Source organism: Aulonocara sp. 'chitande type north' Nkhata Bay, linkage group LG7 (assembly GCF_057382095.1).
Source record: "Aulonocara sp. 'chitande type north' Nkhata Bay isolate Kocher_YH1m ecotype deep benthic linkage group LG7, A_spYH_male_GT1.1, whole genome shotgun sequence".
Classification (NCBI taxonomy): Eukaryota; Metazoa; Chordata; class Actinopteri; order Cichliformes; family Cichlidae; genus Aulonocara; species Aulonocara sp. 'chitande type north' Nkhata Bay.
In genome coordinates this window covers 23,987,515-23,994,208 of record NC_141350.1, presented here as the reverse complement: position 1 = coordinate 23,994,208, position 6,694 = coordinate 23,987,515, and the positions used below count along the sequence as shown (strand labels likewise).

General features: G+C 38.0%; 1 protein-coding gene across 2 annotated transcripts in view; it reads left to right on the top strand.

Moving 5' to 3' along the window:
• Positions 1-725: 725 nt before the first annotated feature.
• mgat4c (mgat4 family member C) overlaps positions 726-6,694 on the top strand; it is a 126,651-nt gene continuing 120,682 nt past the window's right edge. For both annotated transcript variants that reach the window (XM_086299539.1, XM_086299540.1), the window contains exon 1: positions 726-1,084. The gene's annotated coding sequence lies outside the window, so the exon portion shown is untranslated. The remainder of the gene's footprint in view (positions 1,085-6,694) is intronic.

Genomic DNA, 6,694 nt, shown 5'->3' with positions numbered 1-6,694 from the left:
GAAGTCTGAAACTATACAGGCTCAAAACACAATCAAATTATTTTTCAATTTGACAGCTGTCATCATAAATCAGTTAAAGATGGTTTGAATCCTTTTTCCCACTTATTAATGTATTGCGATTTCAGTTATTGAATAGATAGATAGATAGATAGATAGATAGATAGATAGATAGATAGATAGATAGATAGATAGATAGATAGATAGATAGATAGATAGACATAAATGATATGAATATATGAATATATGGAAAATGGCAAAAGATAGTGCTTTCCAATCCAGGGCTCAGGGTCTTTAGGTTATTTCTGAGAGGTCACTATCAAATGAGATCTGAATTGATTTCTTTCACATAAAAATGTGAGCAATATGGCTCTAAGTTTAGTCAACGATTTCTTCTCTAACCTGGCGCACTCTACATCATGTAGAGGGTTTCTAAGCAAATTGCTGTTATTTGTTAAACTTCTCCCAGAGGAGGAGGGGGGTTGGACAAATGCTCATCTCTGTTGGATCAGAGATGGGATCTCCTAAAATGTTATCAGCGCCCCTGGACCCGAGAGTTATAGCCTGTGAGGTATGTCTCATAATCGGTGCATTTTGAATAGGACACATGCACTCTGTCTTGTGATAACGGTTGAATCCTGGAGCGTTCGTGCCACGCATGCACCGCTGGAGCGCACGAACCCAGTCGCACCGCCCTCCTGTCCGCCTGCTGCCGGGAGGAGCTGAGGAGAGAGCAGACCGGAGCGCAGCGGTACCTTAGGGATGTGGCAGCAATGTTTTATGCTTAGAAATAACCTTCGAAATTGGCAAAGTTTGTCTTTTACTAGAGCTAAAAGAGAATATCAAACCGCGTGTGAGAGAAAAAACAAATGTCCATCGGTCGTTAGAGAAATTTCTTACGGTGCCTGCCCGCCTCCCTGGGCTCTGTCGTAGGAGATTACGAAGCGCATCGGAGCCGGTGTCCGCGCCAGTCTAACCATCAGAAGATAAGAAAGAGAAACAAAGAGAAAAACAAAGAGGTCGTTGGCTCTGCAGAGCCCCCGCTGACACCTGCCTTCGGTCCACGGTAGAGTCTGCCGGTGTGGAGGTGAGTGCAGATGTCATGTTTGTGGGATGTTGGCTGGTTTGATATCCAGTTGAGGTGACGGATGCTGAAGGTAAGGCCACGTGGGTACACTGATAACTGTACCAGCACGCTTGTTCTGGTTCTTATCAAGCTCTGCACAGCATGTCACCGAGATGCGAACCAAGTCATAACTTTTGCACATTACAGCCTCCCTCGCTGCACAGGCGTCACAGCATGTGGGGTTGCGTGTCTGATAACATCAAAAATGCAATAAGTCACACTCGGAGAGCGTGTGTGCAATTTCTATCCAGCCTAGCAACCAGGCAGCACCAGAGGGAAGGAGTTCACATCTTTAACTGTCTTAAAACACGCTGTGGGAGGCTTTTATTTATTTATTTATTTATTATCTTTTTTTTTAATCTAAAGAAATCACATAAACATCCGTGACATGCGATGTCATAGCTTCGGGCTGTGCCATATTTAAAAGATCATGGCTCAGAATTCGGTAATATTGATATTAGGTTAATAAACCATAGCCATCTATTGGAATATCAAGCACGTTTTAAATTGTTCAAAAATGTAAAAAATCTTCTACAAAAGGCTTGTTGTTATGAAGGTTTGGTATTTAAAAAAAAACAAAACACAAATTATTATTATAAATTAAATGTCTTTGGACTATTTTCTGACCAAAGTAAGAAGTTTGGACAATTTCTTTTGTGTGTCTTCTTGTAAACTTCTTCACATTTTAAAGACTTAGTCGTTGTGTAACTGTAGTATTCAGTAGGTTATATAATTACATTTTAATTGGCTGAAACTGTTCTGCAAATCAAAACAGCATCTGCATCACCTGAATAATATAACTCAATAAAAGGAGCAATAAATATGAATATGAGTGTATTATTTCAAAGCATGAACAACTTTGTCACATACTATGATATCCACAATATGAAAAGCACAAGATGCGATTGCACTTCTGAAAGGCTGAATTAAAACTCTAACAGTAAGGCTTCACCAAAGGCATGCATTGTCCTTAAAGTCATCAAAGAATTGCATCATCTGCCAGAGTTGCTCATGGCCTGCGGTGCGAATGACAGCTCCATGGCTCATCTGAAAGGCCTGTAGCAAAACAGCAGCTCATTACAAGAGCAGCGGCTCGGGCTTCCTCTGGCGGGAGGCTGCTGGCTCATTAGGGGTCACAGAGGGGCGAGTCTCCCACTATGAGCTGCAACTTGTTACCACGGCACTTTGTGAAATCACTGGTATTTGGAATGAATTCATTTTTACAGAAAAACTGAAGAGACGCACAAAAACCAGTATAAAACTTGTGCTATAAATACAGTAGCTTTCAGTTTAAAGCTACAGTAAAAATGAACAAAACCCCAATGTGTGTACATATGTATGTATATCTATATATATATCTATATATCTATATCTATCTATCTATCTATCTATCTATCTATATATATATATATATATATATATATATATATATATATATATATATATATATATATATTTCATATATAGACACCTCTCTCCTAAATCCCTCCCATCAAACAAGCATGTCTAATATATGTGAAAATAAAGCCGATGCGATTGGCTTCACAGAATGTTCAACCCAGTGTGCGACTATCTTTATTCCATTTGTATTCTTTATACTTCTTTATTTTACTCATCTGATCTGGTCTGAAAAGACCTGTAATTGGCCAGCCTGACACTACATTTTTCCTCAAGTCTGAAAGTAGAGCCCAAAGGAGGAGAGAGAGTCGACTTCTCTCTAAGGCCTCTTGAATAACATATTGCTTATCCCAGCTTTAACAAGGCATCTTTGGTCATGGAAGTAGGCTTTGAATTAGATATATGGAACAACAACAACAACAAAATAGAATACTTCATCACTTGATCATGACATTAAAAAGAAAAATAAATAAATAAATAAATAAATAAATAAATAAATTATCCACTTACATACTGCAGGAGATGGTGCTTCTGATTGTCCAGTCCTCAGTGTAAATATGTGAAGTAGGACATTTCTGATTATTCAGTGTATAATGTTGCAACTGTTATCAGCTTGAAAATAAAATAAAAAAAACATTGTCAACCAGAAGACAGCAGAAGAGACAGGGCCAACTCCACAGAAGTCATCAAATAAAAATCACAGTGTACATACATTTACATAAGCTGTCTGACTGGTCACTGACCCACTGTTCAAGCCTACTACATGAAGACTTCATGAACATAAACTTTACACTGCCCTGTTTGGTACAGTAATACTAGGCAAATCTCACTCTTAAGTGTGAGCATGGAGTAGAAGTCTGGCTAGAACCAACAATGGAACTACACCCCCCCCACCCGCTCCACTCCTCCGCCTCCAATGACTAGACTCCCAAAAAAAATGAGTCATGCTTTTACATTCATTTCTACTGTCCAAGCAATTTAAATAAAGTCATACTTCTTTAAAAGGATAGAGAAACTGTGTGCTCAGGCAGAACGTAAACCTAAAATGCTCTAATCCTTTCTGCTTTCTGAATGGAATTACATGCAGGCTTATTTCTGTTGCCTTGCCACAGTTAATACAGACGTTCTATGTAGTGAAGATGGAAGTGTCCATCCTAGTAAGACATTTACACTTGAATCCATTCTCAGCTGTTTTTTTCCAAACATTGTGGGTATAACTTCACTCTTACTATAGCTTATTTGAGAATTTTCTAGAACTGGCAAGCGCAACTGAAAATGCTGTGAGGATATCCCTCCTATCGTTAGACTATTTTCAGCTTCCAAAATAAAAGAAGCACTAATTAGATTTTTAAAAGAGTAACTTTATCCCTGTGTAAGATGCACTGAACTTTTAGCTGTCTGGAGACACTGAAAATTGCCACAGCATCTGCTCAGATAGTCTGGGCAGCCACTCACTTGATTTATCCGTGAAAGGTTAGACAAATGCCATAAATAATTGTTAGTCTGCCTCCTGACCATACTATTCCCCCTAGTGACTTACCATGTTGATTTTCTGAGGTGGCGCAGGTCATGAATTTCTGGGCAGCTCGAATCTATTGGACAGCCACTGAGCTTTGCTGTGACATGAAGGATGTGAGGCGTAAGCGTTGGAGTATGAAGGCTGCTTCAGTGATAGTGGGATCTTAGCTCTGGTATATGTTCAGTTGCTGTGAAGAAAAATCTTAATGTCAGTGCAATGACTGAATGACTGAGTTGCTGACTGGTTTCCTGGCTGGCTGAATGAGTGAAAAAATGGACTTTACTTACAGCATGCTTAACATCGATGCCAAGATTAGCACAGGAAGGAGATGAAACACTCTAGGCATGAATCCAGACTGTATATTCATACACTCAGAGATGCACTGATGTTGCTGTCAAGTGCTTAGCCGGTTCAGTGAGCATTGTGATGCAAAGCTTGAATATCATGTTTATTAAGAGAGGAGAGGAGGGGTCTCTGGCTGTGGGTATAATATTCAGCCCCATGTGCTCAGCATGTTTTCTTTGTTTTGTTTTGTTTTTATATCAGAGTGTTTAATTGAATTCACCTTAAATGTTGGCAGCTGTTCCTGGAGTTAAATGCAAAATTGACGTTTTATTTTAAATTGTACAGGACTTGGATGAATGTATTTAAGTTGCATGACATAAAAAAGTCCCAAACAAATTAAAGCTATTTGAATTGAATCCACTTGTGGTTACATGTTTTAAAAAAATTTTTCCAACCATAGCAGAAAGAGTCGGCTTTAATGTGACAGTACTGAGCTACAAAATAGTTCAAGCAAGAACAGCTTATTAAATCCATACCAGGAAAAATACTTATACCTATTAGCTGAATTAAGTCTTATGTTTGGAGACTGACCCGAAACTCAGTGAAGTGTTCTTTTGCCTTTGTCCTGTCTACAACTATTTTCCTGCAGTTTTTCTCCTTGTGCTGCTTATTTATTATAATGTGACTTCTGGCCCAGTGGTGGCCAAGAAGAGTCATGCTCACAGTTTATTGCTGGATTTAGATTAATGAAGATAGACTATTCATTTTATAGGAAAATTTAGGTATTTCTAAAACTAGGCCCATTTTCTGGCATTTTTCATGGTCTAATATATTACATGGACCAAAAAACCTTTGGAATTGGTTCTATATTGCGTGAGATCATTATGACCTCAAAGTCCTGTCAGTGTAATCCCATGGAACAGCTGTCCATGTCAAAGTAAAGGTACTTGTTTTTTGCAGTGACAGGCTCAGATTGTTGAGCCAAAACATCAATATTATGGAAAGCATTACTACAGAGATCTGTCTAACATATTTCAGAAGTCAAGCTCATGTAGAAGTCTTGCTCTGAAATCTCACAGGAGTTGAGTTGTTGCAGGAAGACAACAAGACAACAAGAGTTGCAGAGAGCTAAAAGGCTCTCTGCAAAGAGAAGTGGAAAGGTATGTGTGTATATATATATATATATATATATATATATATATATATATATATATATATATATATATATATATATATATATTTGTGTGTGTGTGTGTGTGTGTGTGTGTGTGTGTGTAGAGAGAGACTACAGTAAAGTCAAGTTAGAGTAAAAAACAAATCGCATGTGGCTACTCTTTTTCTAAATTGTGGCAAACATAGCAATCAATACTGGTTCAATATCCTATTAACAACTTACAAATTTACAAAACAAAAAGAAATACCAAAATTTTCTTTAAAGGATTTATCTGTTGTGTTTGGAATATAGTCATCACCCAACAGTGCCTCTTTGTAACCTCTTTGGGTTTGGCTTGTAGTACCATAATGTATAAAACATTTAATTCTAATTAAAACTGTGCATATTAAAAATCTGATGTAATGACTAACCATACTCTTATACTCATCAAGTCAATAAAAATAACCTGAAGTGTATTGTCTCCCAATTATCATTTGACAGTATAAACCCAAGGCAACAGTTCTTCACAACAACACAGATTCCCATCCTAATGATAGTAGTGTTTACGTATGAACCCAAAACATGTAACCCTCACTGCTCATCACTGCCTTTGTTACCTGTTGAAGTTGTGGCTCTGGCTGCTGAACTGGGGTCAGCATTCAGCTTTATTATCACTTTGTGCTCTTGGCTAGCTTGGCTAGTATGTTAGTGTACTGTCTGTGCATATGCTTGCAAAGAGCTCAAGTTATGATTGCAGGACAATACAGTTGCTTCCACCCTTAATGCTGTTTGCCCTTTATCATTGTGCTATTGTGCTTTTGTGCAATAAAAGTAAAAGTAATGTCCATATTTCCATTCCTGAAAAACTGTAGACCACCCCACTATTACCCCCGTCCTGCACATGAAATGAAATCAGATGATTGAAGCAGAATGAAAAAGGCAACTTTGTTTGATGTTTTTTTGCTTTCTACGCATCCATCATGCAGGTAACTGAGAAGCTTTTCTAATGCAAGTAACAAATTGTAGCTGGAGTGTAATTAGTAAATTTTGTACATTAACGCATTACATTACTGCTTTACTGAAAAATGTGATTACACCCAATGCTTGCTTCATAAAATGATGTGAATACCAAGGAGCAAGACAGCATTACACTGTGGGGAACATCATCTACAATTTTCAAACAACTGCTAGTTTGTTCAGAAGTGGAACCTCAGTC